We start from the raw sequence: 15,221 nt of genomic DNA, 5'->3' as shown, positions 1-15,221 counted from the left end.
ACCAAGTTACTCATATTATAAGTTAAAAAAATAAATGAGTATTACTGATTAATATGACCTCTACATCTCTATATTATTGATGGTTGGTAAGGTGGGACCTTACAACTCGACACTCATAGGTGAGAGCCCATGAAGCCTCCTGGACTGATGAACTGGTCGATCAACCACTTCTAATTATTAAGAGAAATTTTAAGGACTAAAAAAAATTATAAAGCTATGGCAATCTAGGAGCAAAGAACACTCACTGAAATTTCCCTAAAGATATAATCAATCAAACTACATTTAGGTATTTCTGCTCTGGGTGATTAGAACTGGACACCAAAATATAGGAAAGTGAAGTAAAGTACATTCCGAAGATATTTTGGGATAATGATGGCCCAAGCCTACCAACAAAGGTAACAGAAAAAGTTACGCTGACCTCTAATCAAAAGCCTTTGTCAATGCAAGTACCCGAGCTTCACAAGGGCACCCTCCAAAAGTAATAATGAGAGTGGTACAATATTTGCCTCAGGTACCATGGGTATTGACCCTCGCAATCACCTATGTGGTCCCTAGGAATGGCAACTAAGGTCACTAGTTCACATTAGAAGCTAGACGAAACAGTGTTTGGTGAGATCCAACAAGTAGGAGAGGGGGTATCTCTCTTCCCTGCCTTCACTCACCCTCATGCTTAACTCCCAAAAGAGAAGATATTTCCCAGAAAACTTTAACAACACTAGATTTCACTCTTTTAATCAACTTATATGTTTAAATTCAGAGTGGCCTTGGAGAGTTAACTCTCCACACACCTATTCCAAGGCCCTAATATGACCTAGACTAGTTGGTGTAACTATGACAAATCAAAAAATTCTAGTTAATTTTAATTTTAGCACTTGATTTTAATGTTTGTTCTTTAATTCAAGGGTAAAATGGAGGTGCAACTTATGATGTTATCGACAAAAAAAGGAATCAATAGAAAACATGGCTACATGTATATGAATCTTTTTTTCTTTGATGAAAGAGATTTATACAAGGTTCTACGAACAAACTATGAAAGCAAAAAAAAAAAAAATCTTTTTCAAAACACATGCTCACACACTCAAAATCTACAAAAGGACTAAAATGCCTATAGTGCAACTATCCTAATGAAAACAAAATCCTTAATGCATGATTCTAAGGATTGCTCTTAAATCAAGCAAATGTGTTTCTCAAAGAGATTAAGAGGCCAAAACTTGACTGTTGGGCGTGGAGCTTGATTATCTTTTGTATTAAAAGGTATCGCCACATTGGACCCCAGTTCATAATGGGGCGGCAAAGCTGCCCATAAAATATGCACTGCAGGCGGGGTCCAGGAGTGGGCAGCTGCAACCTTTGGGAGGGGCAATGCCCTTGAAGCTAAAAATAGATATAAAATTGCCCTGTAAAATGTTGTAATTTTGTAGTCAATCTAGGTCGTTCATTAGGTGGAGATCTGACGGTAGATGTTATGTTTAATTTAGGGTTTTTTTTCCCTAGAAGGCACCCCCTCGCTATATATGAGGGAATTGTATTGCGTCTATGTACATCTGTATTCTAAGTGAGGAAGAGAGAGGATATTGAGAGCGAAGAGGGAATTACAGCGGATATTTTGTAGGTTGTATCTCTTCAGTTTGATGGATAATATAAAAGGAAGGACTGGCTGTTTTTCTGTGGACGTAGCCCAAACTTGGTGAACCACGTATACTTGTGTCTCTCTTGTTTTATGCGTTTTTTTGTTTATATTTTTGCAATATTTTATGTGTTCCATTGCTCTGTGATATATAATTTTCTAACAACTAGTATCGGAGCCGAAGGTCTATTTGGCTGATAAACTCGCAGGAGAGAATGGTTTCTGGTTTGAGTGGGAGCAATGGTGGAAGATGGTAGGTTTAGGGTCGAAAAATTTAACGGCCAAAACTACTAGCTATGGAAGATGCAGATGGAATATTATTTGTACCAGAGATATCTGTACCAACCATTGAGCAGAAAGGCAAAGAAGCTGATGAGTATGACAGACACAGAATGGGATATTCTCGACACAAAAGCACTTGGAACAATACGGTTGTGCCTAGCGGTGTTAGTAGCGTTTAATATTTCAAAGGAAATGACAACAGAGGGTTTAATGTCGACATTGGAAAAACTATATGAAAACCCTCGGCCTCAAATAAGGTATTTCTTATGAAGCGTTTATTTAATATGAAGGTGTCAGAAGGTGGATTTGTTGCTTATCATTTAAATGAATTTAATCCAGTTACGAGTCAATTAAGTTCTGTAGGGGTAACTTTTGATGATGAAGTTAGGGCTCTGTTATTTCTGTGCTCATTGCTAAAAAGTTAGAATGCTTTAGTGATGGCCATTAGTAACTCTATCTTTGGATCTAGTACTATAAAGAACAATGTAAACTTTGAAATGGGAACTGATACTATTACCTGTTTTGTAGAGATAGCAAAAAAGTGACCCGATTTTGAAAAGGGGTGATGTAAAACACACAAGTTTTTTTTAGAGCATAGTTTTTGGCACGTTAAGTATATTGCATTTTAGAATGGTAGTGGTTTTCATGCTGATTTTAAAAAGTGGTAATTTTGCATCAGGCCCTTTTTTTAAAAGACCTATTTTTTGACTTTAAATTTTCTAATATATGAAATATAAATAATTATTTTCTAAATTTAATAATTTTCGAAGTGGTCTTGTTCTTCATATTTTCTTGCTTTTTTTTTTGTAGTGAGGTTTTTATTGTTTTGCATATTTAAAGAAGAAGGTCGATATTTTGAATTTTCGATATTCTACATATTTATACATCGTTAATTAATTTTTCAATCCACATGAAATAATTGTCTCTAAAAAACAATAATTTTTAACAATTGACATAAAAATAACCATTTTTAACATAAATATAACTAAAAAACTACACGTTTTGATAATTTTTTGCTAGAAATGACATGTCAAAATCACAATTTTTATAGGAAAATTTTAACTAAAAATGGTTAAATAATAGTTTTTTTTTATGAATTTCATGTCAAAAAAATAATAATAATCACTGTTTTTTTTCAAAAAATAATGATTAACATAAAAATTAATGCAAAAATCACATAATACAAATATTGAACGCATAACAACCTTAATTGAGTGCTTATTCTTCTCATAAAATGTCAAAGTCAAAACATTACAAGTATAACTAATTAATAGTTACAAAAAATGAGCTTGATTTCCAAGCATAACTTGAATTTAAACAACAATGTCACATAATCCGAACTCTTCTTCCTCTAGAGTTTCATCATTGTCTTCTTCCACAATATTTTCTACTTCATTTTTCTCATTTTCCTCTTCTAATGGATCTTTGATGTCCATGAATCTCCCAATGTATGCCTTTCCAATCATTCCGTGTAATGTTGGTTGGGGTTCCTTTTCCTTTTTTGCCACACGTGATTCACTAAAGTCCCATTTCTTCAACCCAATTTCTTGCATTGCATTAGGAAGAAATTGAAGAGCATTAATTCTTTGCTGAATAAAATTGCATTGTATTGAATCTTTTTCAATGGTAATGCAATTTCTTCCTTTTTGAAGGCAACATGCTAGTGTTGTACCTAATTATCAAGCACAAAAGAAATAATGAATTAAATTAGTACAATGACATATAAATTAAGAAATAACATATTGAAATTCAATTCCATATAATAAAACTTACCTGAGCCATAAAACAAATCTAGAACCCAATCTCCTTCATTTGAACATATGTCTATAAGATAGTTAATCAATAAATGTGGTTTTTGATAAATGTTAACTATCTCTCCTTTTGCTTCTTTGTCTTCATATGTTAGTTTTCTCACAACAGCATCATAAGTCAGTATTTGGCTATGACTCTTTCTATCTACCCGATTAAAAATTATAGACATATAGCTATCATCTTTTGCCCAACTATCAATATGGATGAACTCACAATCATTTATAAATACTTGATCTTCACAGTGAAGAAGATTTGACTTTTGCCTATAACATGAAATAGTAAAAGTTAAATTAACTTGTACATAAATGAATTTTTTAACATTAATCAAATATACATTTTAAACGTCTTACCATGTAAGCTGCATCCTTGAATTTGTTTTCCCCATGAAGCTTGACAATAACATTGCCAATTGTGTGTTTGAATGAAATGTCACAAATCTCCATAATGGTGATTACATGACTTCTAGAATTCCCACAACCACTTTACTAAGAGCTTGATAAGTATAAGGGTCACTATCATAGTCAATGTTTGGAATATTGAAACCATGGGGAATATCTGCAATAACTAGGGCATAATCCCTTTTAGGTATGAGTTTAGCAATGTCTTCACAGTCACCTTATATTGCTTGATATTGAATAGTTTCAAGCCCATTTCAAATGAAATGAGTAAGAGTTGGATGAAGTTCAACATTCTTAAGATGTTTCTTCTTCAATCTTTCGATCTTAATTTTTTCAATAAACGTTATGAAACTATCTAGTGCTCCATTTGCATCCTTATTCATCTTTTATAAAATAAACAAATATATGTGTAAGTTATAAATTAAAAATAGTATATAGATGAATAAAAATGAATGTATAAATCAACATACCTTTTTAAATGCAAGATATATTTTTTTTTAATGTTGATGTAGAACTTGAATCTGGATAGTTGCGTACAACATCATCCCAACTATCTTCATTCAACAATTTAACCATTTGTTCTTGAATTTTGATGTAAACTTTGTGACTGCATAGATAAAGTAAAAAAAGTTAATATAATGATATGTATAACAAATACTACCAAGAACAATATGTTATATTTAAAAGACAATTATAATCTAGAAATAAATAAAAATAATTGAACAAACTTAATTTTGAAATTCCCCAGACATTTCCTCCAATGATAATTCCCCTGACCTCACACGAGATAATTTCTTTGACAATTTTTTCATCCTTCACTCCTTGCAATGCTCTCCAAGGTGTGATATTCATATCTTCTGGAAGTTGCTTCATTTCAGGACCTGATTTACTGTTGCTACATATCAATGGTTTAGACCTTTTGACCTTTTGGTTTTTAATGCCAATGTTCTTCCACATGTTAAAAATCTCATTAATCAACTCCCATATCTCCCCAGTTCTAAATGCCAACTGGAAAATGTTATCAACACCTCTGAATAAATCACTAACTTTTCCACCTTTGCTACCTTTTGAATTGATTTTCTCTTCAATTTGATAGCATATTTCCATACAACATTCCTTTCAGAAATCTATAGTAACATTTATCCTATCCCCACCACAATTTTCTTCAAATTCACTATGAATAAATCTAACCCTTTGGATGAAAGTCATAGACATCCCATATTCATTATCTGAATTATGATCCCATGCCACTAACTTTACTTTTGTATTTGATAAACCAGCATAAATGATACATTTCATTGTTTCAAAATGTGGGTTATTGGGATATTCCTCCATCAATTGTCTTTGAGCTTTTACAGAATGGTTCCCCCCAAGAACATAATAATTGTATTCAAAACATTTTGACTTATCAAATTCTTCTTATTGGGAACTTGAACTAGATCAACAAGAAGCACATAATTAACCACATGAGCATATGGATTGTACCTCATCAATGTCTTCAAGTTGTGAACATGCAGATGGTGTGGCTTTCTAATTTGATATTTACATTGTCCTTCACTTGCCTTATATATTTGTCTGACATTAAGTTGAAATGTACGACCGCCCTCAATTAAGTTTCTCTTTGTCAAGTTCTGTCGAATGGCATTTTGTTTTGTTTTTATTATGCCATCCTTTAAATCAGCTCCTGGTGTAATGATTTCTCTGCTTTCTTTTGAAGTTTCACTAGGTTCTTGACTGTTGGTAATGACTACTTCAAAATGTTCAACTTTAATTTTCTTCCTCATAACATTCTCATCATTAACTGGAACAAATTTATTCTTGGGAATTGTTACTTTTGGTCTTTTACGACTCTTTTCAGTTCCAATGTCATCCTCAGTGGAGACAACATATTCTTCACTACCAGTTTCAACTTCCTTGTCTTCAAAAGTAACTTGTCTACCTTTGCTAGATTTATCCACTAGAGGATTTTTATTTTTTTATTTTTTTTTATTTTCTATTTTTTATTTATTTATTTATTTTATTTTTTCTGATCCCTTGAATGTAGTTCTGTAGCATCATGAATTACTACATTTTTCTTGTTTTCCATATCTTCCTCTGACACTCAGTAGAAACTACTGACAAATTTCATAATATCATGCTCTATGAAATGAATGCCTCCCAACTTAATTGAACAATTTTCAACAAAATTCTGCCAAACAAAATATCATATGTCAATAAAAACAAATTTATAAAAATATAGTGAGACAGTTACAAGAATGCAAAACACAAATATAAATAACAATACTTATGATATTTTGTGTCATTTATGATTTGTTTACACAACTTTGTAGATACCTCTCTCATGTCATACAATGAATATGATAACTGGTATTTAATCCTTTCATGTGACTTGGGTGTTTTTGTAAGTATGTAAGCAACTTCATTGTCCGATACTGAACACATGTCTATGATCTTTCCCATCACCTCAAAAATTCCATTATCATTAGGTATATCAACATATAGATATATCTGCACATTTTGGATTTCTCTTTCTTTCACACACCAGACATTTGATGGAAGTTTGACTTCTTTTGATTTCTTCCAGTATGAAATTATCTTCTTATCATTTGAGGCACTTGAAAGATTTGTAGCCATCAGCTCAGGTGGGGTTCGTTCACCAATGTTTTTTGAAGATCCACTTTTAAGAGTCTTTGGTCCAAAAATATTCACATAAATTTTTTTTGATGCTATTTTCTTGAAAAAAAAGACACATATAAATCAATAAATCACAAAAAATAATAACTTAAATTAACAACAAAAACGATAAATGATGGTTAATTTTATAAACCATAACAATTTTTAAAAAATAACAAATTTAAAAAATACATCACCCTACCGCAGCGCCCTGAAAATCGGTCGGACAACCAAGTTGGCCATTGGGTCCGGCCCCCCTAGCCCACCCTGGCAGCCCAACAACTGCCCCCCTCCCAAACCCCAGCCCCACCCCAACCCAACGGCCCAATGGCCCACAGGGGTGGTGGGGCAATTCCTAGAATCGGCCACCACCGACACGGGTTGTTGGGCCGTCGAGGTGGGGCCAGGGGCTGCGGACAGCCTTCGCCCCACCCTGGCAGCCCAACAGGCCATAGGGGTGGATAGTCACTTCCCCACCCCGGTGGCCCAATAGCTTGCAAGGCCACCCCCACGAGCCGTTGGGCCACCGAGGTGGGGCGAAGGGTTGCAAACAAATGTTGTGTTTAATTTAGGGTTTTTTTCCCTAGAAGGCACCCCCTTGCTATATATGATGGAATTGTATTGCATCTATTTACATCTGTATTCTGAGTGAGGAAGAGAGAGGAGATTGAGAGTGAAGAGGGAATTACAACGGATTTGTTGTAGGTTGTATCTCTTTAGTTTGTAGGATAATATAAAAGGAAGGACTAGATGTTTTTCCGTGGACGTAGCCCAAACTGGGTGAACCACATATATCTGTGTCTCTCTTGTTTTATATGTTTTCTCTGTTTATATTTTTGCAACATTTTATGTGTTCCATTGCTCTATAATATATAATTTTATAACATTGAAAAAGAGGAGGAACAAATTCAATGACAAACTCATACCAAAATCAAGCGAATTCAACCTAATGAAAAGACTTCACACTTGTTCAAAACAATGAGAAGACCAAAAACAAAACCAAAAAGAAAAAGAAAGGCAACAACAAATGTTTTTCTTTTTGTCCTTTTTAAGGACACAAAGAGTTCTTGAGAAAACAAAATCTACTAAAGACTCCAAGATCAAATTCAAGTATAAAGGACCTCAAATTTCACAAGCCACATAAATCAGAAGCATGATAAGACCTAAAGTGAAAATAGGCTACAAACTCAAACAAACTGATCTGAAAAGTAGCATAAAAACTCCAGCAAACAAGAAATATTTCAAGAAGACCAAGAAAAAATTTCAAGATTGCAAGAAGGACTTTCTCAAAAACCAAGAAAAAACCAAATATGTCAACTTTCAAGAAAGCAAGGAAAAGCAATGTAAAGGTTGGGTTATAAATGAATTGAGACCAATTCCCTGTTCCAAAAGTTTAGAACAACCAAGAAATTCACTGAGAAGCCTTGAACCCAAACACAGAAACCAACACTTCACCAAAAAGCAAACCCTATGTTGATTAGGTCTTTCCACAAAGAGAGATAGGAAACTGAAAAACTACAAAAAGCAAGACCCTCCCAAACAATCAATGACTAGACAAGAGCAAGAAAAATCAGGCAAAACCTTTCACTAGACTCAAAATTTGAAAAATTCATTCAAAACCAAGCATACGCGACTATACAATGACAGATCTATGTGTATATGCGACTGTACCTAAGGAAATTCACGTATACGTGATTGTACCTAAGGAAACTCACATATACATGTGTTTATTTGGAAAAAAGCACATGTATACACGTCTGTATGAACTAAAACTTGCGTATAAACAAGACAACAAAGAAAAATAAAAATTTAGGAATGATCTAGAAGATCATATTTTTTGCCTAAATTGCAAACAAGTCAAAGATACTAGAAAAATCAAGAAACCAAACAAGAAGGCCCAGATCAAGAGAAACAACCCAAACTAGGAAATACAAGATTGTATTCCCTAGTGGAGTCGCCAATTTTGTTACGGGAATATTACACCCTAGGGTCTGGGTTGAGAACCCCAACAGATCAAAGGGCATACACCAACAAGAAGCAAGAAAACAAGCAGTCCTAATGCTTAAACTACTAAAGTAGGATGAAGAGATAATACCCGAAGGTCCTACATTTGAGGATGTTCCCGTAGGGTCCAAACCCTTTGCTTCCTCCAATGCTTCAAAACCTGCAACTCATTCAAGAAAAGCATATATACTAGCAGTAGTTCAAAGCATGTTTAAGATATAAATGTTAGATCATATAAGCATATAAGTATAAATCATGAAATCATACATAATTAGATCATAACATGAGTTAAATCATAAATATCATAACATCAAGAATAAGATAGAGCTTCTTTATTGATGACTGCAAAAGAATGTGGAAGAATACAACCTGATTCGTCCATGGCTCCAAGTGAAACCTTCCTCCGGATTCGTCCAGCCCAAGCCTCAACAATCCTCTTTCAAAAGCATACACATAGATGCCATATAAAGGAGATGGACATCTCTATGAGGAAACACGGGTTTGCTATAGCTAGGAGTGCAGGAGGCATAGGGATAAATTAGACTTGATCAAAGACTAATCAGATATGATATCAATATCCTATCTTTCTCTTCCCCTTAGGCCTTCCCCTGAGGTGTATTTATATCACCCCAAAATAGTTTTTTCAGTTGGGATATAATTAGGCCACAGGCTCCTGTAGGTAGGATTCTGGTGTAACCCGTAAAACCCACCCAAAAAATAGGGATTTTATATTTTTTCATATTTTAAATCATATACATGGGTTGGGTATAAATGGACCTGTGTGTTCACATGCTTTTTAAAGGGCAGGGTCACGTATGGAATTTAAAATAATGTTTTTAAATAAATGGAACAATTTTGAAGGGAAAGGGCTACCCAAGGCCATGTCTCAAAGCATCCAGTATACAAGGGTGAGAAATATGCTATCACAATTGGCATGGTTCTAGTTCAAGAAGACAAATCAAACAAAAAGCATGTGATATATTACTTAAGTCGTAATTTGACCAAAATTGAAGAAAAATATGCACATGTGGAGAAATTGGCCTTGGCAGCTGTTCAAGTTGTCCAACGTTTCCGTCACTACATTTTATTGTGCAAAACTACTATGATTTTTTATTGCAACCCCATGGTCTACATGCTTACCAGGAAATTGTTGGAGGGAAAATATTTCAAATGGATAGTCATCCTACAAGAATTAGATTTGGAATTTATTAAATCAAAATCTAAGAAATCATTGGTATTTGTTGAATTATTGTGTGACTTTTCACGTTTTGAAACATAAAATGTGGGAGAGGATTCTCTTCTAGACAAATATCTCTTTCTAATCAGTACTTTAGATTCCTAGTATGGAGATATCATCATTTATCTTCAAACTGAGACATTTTGGCCAGAACTAAGTCAAACTGATCGTCGTCGTATCCGGTATCAATCCTAGCAATACAATATTGTTGGTAATACACTTTATCGTCATGGTGACGATTCTATCTTCAGGTGATGCTTAACTCATGAGGAAACTGAAAAGGCATTAAATCACTTCCATTCGGGAGCTTGTAGCGGTCATATGTCAGGATTTCCCACTGCTCAAAAGATCCTGCACGCAAGGTATTTATGGGCTTCTATGTTCAAAGACAATATAACTATGGTTCGGAAATTCCATAAATTTCAAATCTATGATCGAAAAATTCTTGCACATCCAACTCCTCTTCACCCTATCATTGTTGTCAGTACTTTTGTTAAATGGGGTATTGATTTTCTTACATGTAACCCTCACTCGGCTGGGCAGCATGGGTACATTATCCTTGCAATATATTATTTTACGAAATGGGTCGAGGTGATGCCTACATATAAGGATGATGGTGAAACAACATCCATTTTCAAGTTCAATCATGTAATTTCTTAGTTCAGAGTTCCACAAGCCATTGTCATAGACCATGGTAGCCATTTTCGAAACTATATGATGACCGATCTTATCATGAAGCTAGGCTTGTGTCATGATAGTTCTACTCCATATTACTCGTATGAAAATGGCCAAGTGGAGGCCATTGTTGGGCGTGGGATCCCCCAAGGGTAGTTTTGGGGCTTAGAGCCCAGATTTTGGTCCAATTTTGTAATTCCAATGTAAAGACTCCACATTTTGTGGGCGCGGAGTGTGTAGTTGTTAAAGAGTCATAGGGTTGTCCACCCTTATTTTGATAACGTAATGTTGGATATAGAAGATCTACCCATGGTTCGTGGACCATGGGATTGTATAAATAGAGCGAAGCTCTAAGTAGTCAAAGGCATCTAATCTAATATCGAAGGAAGAATCAATGAAGATGTATGCGAGATAGCTCTGAAGTGTAAGTCTAAGTCTTGGGTAGTAGCATAGGAAGAGGCTCTGTAGCTGAGTGCGCAAAGGCCTAGAAGTCCGCAGTTGAGTGTGCGGACCCCTGCAGCTAAGTGCACAGGGTGAGTCGAGTCTATAATCATCTGGAAGTATTAATAAAGAGAAGTTTCCTATAAATTTTGCATCTTTATTTCCTGTTTGTGCATCTGTTATATTGGGTATGAATTTCATTTCTAATGCTTATATGATACGCGAATGTGTATAACTGTATTGGTTAAGTGAACACTAGTAAGAACATCTATTTTCCTGAAGATAACTAATATGTATTAATAAGATAAGTAAGATACTTAACCTAGTTTGGGAAATATCGCAGTTCGCTGCCCCAGCAACGTGGAAGGACTTCAACTGCTGGTTACGGCTACCCAAAAGCTTATTGTAACACTTCGCAAAGGTACTGAAGGATAGAGCAGAGAGCGAAGCAACCTGTGCAAAGGCAGGAATAATTGGAAATAACCAACATCATACCATCTCAAGGGTGCAAAAACTTGGTTCTAGCATCCCTCCATACTGCTTCGGGTGATACTTCAGTCCGCGCTCCGTGGACTGAAGCCGAAAGGGCCAGTAGTGTAGGGATTTGTTTGCTAACTAACGTTGAACCTGGGTTAGGCCCCCTCAATCCAACAAATGGTTCCGTTGTCAGGACCAAAATCTGCATAGAGATGTGTGATGTCATGTCATTGGAATCCAACTAAGAAAGAAATCAAAGGTTGGTTGGACAAAAGAATTCACAAGTTCGCGGTGCAGGAAAACAGAAACACGCGACTGTCAAAAGAATAGTGAGCTAGTACAACGATTGGAAGCATCATAGGATAAGATCACATGCACTATCGATCATTGGCACGATCGCATTATAGGAGGATTTGTTACTGAGTTCACGGTCAACACCTCAGTCAGCTACAACGAGGCAGAGCAACGCTTTCTCAAAGCACCACGACATAAGTACATAAAATATTTGAATACTTGGATTAAAATGTTGTTGTGCAAAAAGCCGGTTATGCAGTTACCTTGATGTTCAAGTCTACACGAAGCGGAAGAATTTACAAGAACGAAGGAAATAAGGGTCTAGAAAATAGCCCCTTGATTTCCCCTCCACAAAGGGATGAGGAAGAGCTTACGAAGCTCTCTCCGTGAAGTGTTATTCATCTGATAAGACAAAGAATTATGTGAATACCACCTCCACCCACACCACCACCAACTTCACCGCCATCACCTCCATCTTCACCCGTACCACCCCCACCACCACTGCGATTCAGTATGGCAAACACAGTGAAGTTGCCTTTGTTCAAAGGCTTGGGAAATGAGGATCTGGACCAATTCTGGTTCATAGTGAAGGCTATATGGGAAGCTCAAGGTGTCATAGATGACCATATAAAGAAAGCAACACTGGTTAGCACCCTGCAGGATCACGCACTAACCTAGTATATTAATTACTCCAACGATAACCCGAATGCGAGAGTAGCGGACATCGAAGCAACACTGAATAGGGAATTTAGCAAGCCTAAATCTGAAGCGCAGTCGATTATTGGATTCAAATAAATCATGATGCTACCAGGCGAGATGCCTTGGGAACTAGATCAGAGGTTGAAATGTATGATTCGCGAAGCCAATATGAATCTGACAGATGGACAACATCGCGAGTGGTTTGTAGCTTCACTACTACCACACCTAAGGAGTGCGTTGTTGCAACAGAAGATAACAACTCAGGTAGAGGCCTTGGAGATTGCTATGAGACTACATGAGACCCTAATGCAAGATCCTAATCTAGGAGTCTAGAAGATCCATGTGAAACTGAAGAATTTGTGCCTTCAGATGCAAAGCTTAAAGTAGGATAGGACGTTCGATGCGAAGTGCGCGAAGAAGTGTGGTGCGTGAAATGCAAGAGTCAGGGTCATGACAAAGACCACTACCCAATCTTCACAAATTACCTTGCAAGAGGAGGACCGATGACTCTAAGGCTGGAAGTTCAAGTAGGACCTAGCGCGGCACCTGCTTTGTGGTGCGCTATCTATCAAGTAGCCGGAAAGCATGCCACAGATCACTGCCACTTGTTATAGGAGTATACGCAAGCTACACAAAAGTTGTTCTGTAACTTTTGTAGGTCGGTGGGACATGACGAGAGTACTTGTAGGAGATATGAATTGATGATAGATAGAACTCCCACCTACAGGGTTTAGGCTGAAACGCGGCCCCTTGACCAGAATGCAAGGATGGCACAGATAGGATTTCAAGGCGCGGACGAGGCCGAGGCGAAGGAGGACCTGGTAGAGATTATAGACAGTTGATTTTCTACAATTGCGGAGGGCCAAGACACTATGCCCGCGATTGCACTAATCCAACACGTCTGTCATGCAAGTATTTCACGATGTTTGATCATGAGACAAAAGATTGTCTTATGTTGATAGCTAGGATACGTGACAAAGGAGTGCTACAACCTCCCCCAACTTAGAACCTGCATATGATGAGGTCTCAACCACGCAAGGAAGATCCAAACATAAATATTGTGCTCCGAAGTGGAATCGCAATGGGATATGACAAAGGGAAAAAACCAGAAGACAACACCTGGGTCCACAAAGCCTCGATGAAAGAAGTTGAGTTTGATTTGGAGCGCACTCAGAAAACCTTCATGGAAGCTAAGAAGAGCTTCGCTGAGGCCTCCATGTTAGGAAGCAAAGATAAGCCTGAACCAGAGATGGACCCCTCTATGCTCACAACTTTCCTAGAAACCTATATGAAGTTACTGCACGACAGTAAGGATATGAAATGGTTACAGGAACTCATCAACAGATGCGTTGGGACTACGCCAATTGAACTACACGTAGTCTGAAAGATTGGAAAGCATAAAACAAGGACGGGGCGTGAAATGAGACTAACCACGCAGATAAGAGAATACAAGATGGATCAAGTCATCCTGGGTTTGGGATCAAATGTGAATGTTCTACCAAAATAGACATGGGAGCGAATGGGTAGACCCACGCCGCAATGGTCTCTGATTCAGCTGAGAATGGTGAACCAGCAATCATACCCATGGGGCGATTGTAGGGAATAACTGTGGATATTGAGGGAGTGAGTGCACTGGCAGATTTTGAAGTGATAAATATTATTGACAATAGCAATCCCTACCCTGCGCTTCTGGGACTTTACTAGGCCACTGATATGAACGGGGTAATCAATCTAAAGAAGCGGAAGATGATATTTGAGAAGAAGTCACTACGCGTAATAATACCCCTAGATCTTGCTAAAGGATCGCGCTATACGGAACCAGTCCGTGACTATGAGAGTGATGATGATCTGGACTGCATTTACAAGATAACAGCGTGAGACCAAGACTGGGTGAATCCCACCGCAGATGGGCAACTTACACGGGAGCATGAGAGTTCCTATACTTTGGATTTTGATGAAGAAGTAAAATGATGGCATAATCGATTACACGAGGTAACTACGCTGAATTGCAACATGATGACCCAGTCGTTACACTACGTGTCATCAGAAGAAAGGAATCTTCCTACTTATGATGGTATAAATGAGGTAGATACCTCCTAGGATGCATTTGAAAGGGAGGTGCTAGAAAAGGAATGCTTCCAGGCCTTGGACTGGGTGCTGCACGCTACGCCTGCAAGATGGTGGGGTATGCACAAAGGAAGTTTTGATGATTGGCGCGAATATCAGAGAATGATGCGAGAACAATTTGGGAAGCCTAAGATGCAATTGAAAAACAAGTATGATGGGTATAATGATCCACGCACATGAATGCAGTTCTATGAAGAAAAGCCCCAACCTAAGCAGGTGCACCTGTACTCTGTGCTAAAGTACCTGGTCAATAAGCCTGTGTTGGGGGGTGAATTTGTAGATGGATTTTATTATTCCAAGAGTATGATTTTGAAGTTGCTGTAAAGCCTGGATGATTGAACGTGGGACCAGATCACCTGCCACGCATCGAGACAGGGGAGGAACCTACTATTTTGGAGGAAGGATTACCTGACACTCATATTTCTCTGTCATTGCTAGGCATCTATACAATATGGGGAATGATGAAATATTGTGA

This window comes from Pinus tabuliformis, chromosome 9 (genome assembly GCF_031772625.1).
Source record: "Pinus tabuliformis cultivar Carrire ecotype Pingquan chromosome 9, CPIR1, whole genome shotgun sequence".
In the NCBI taxonomy this organism is placed as follows: domain Eukaryota; kingdom Viridiplantae; phylum Streptophyta; class Pinopsida; order Pinales; family Pinaceae; genus Pinus; species Pinus tabuliformis.
Note: the sequence above shows the minus strand (reverse complement) of the source record.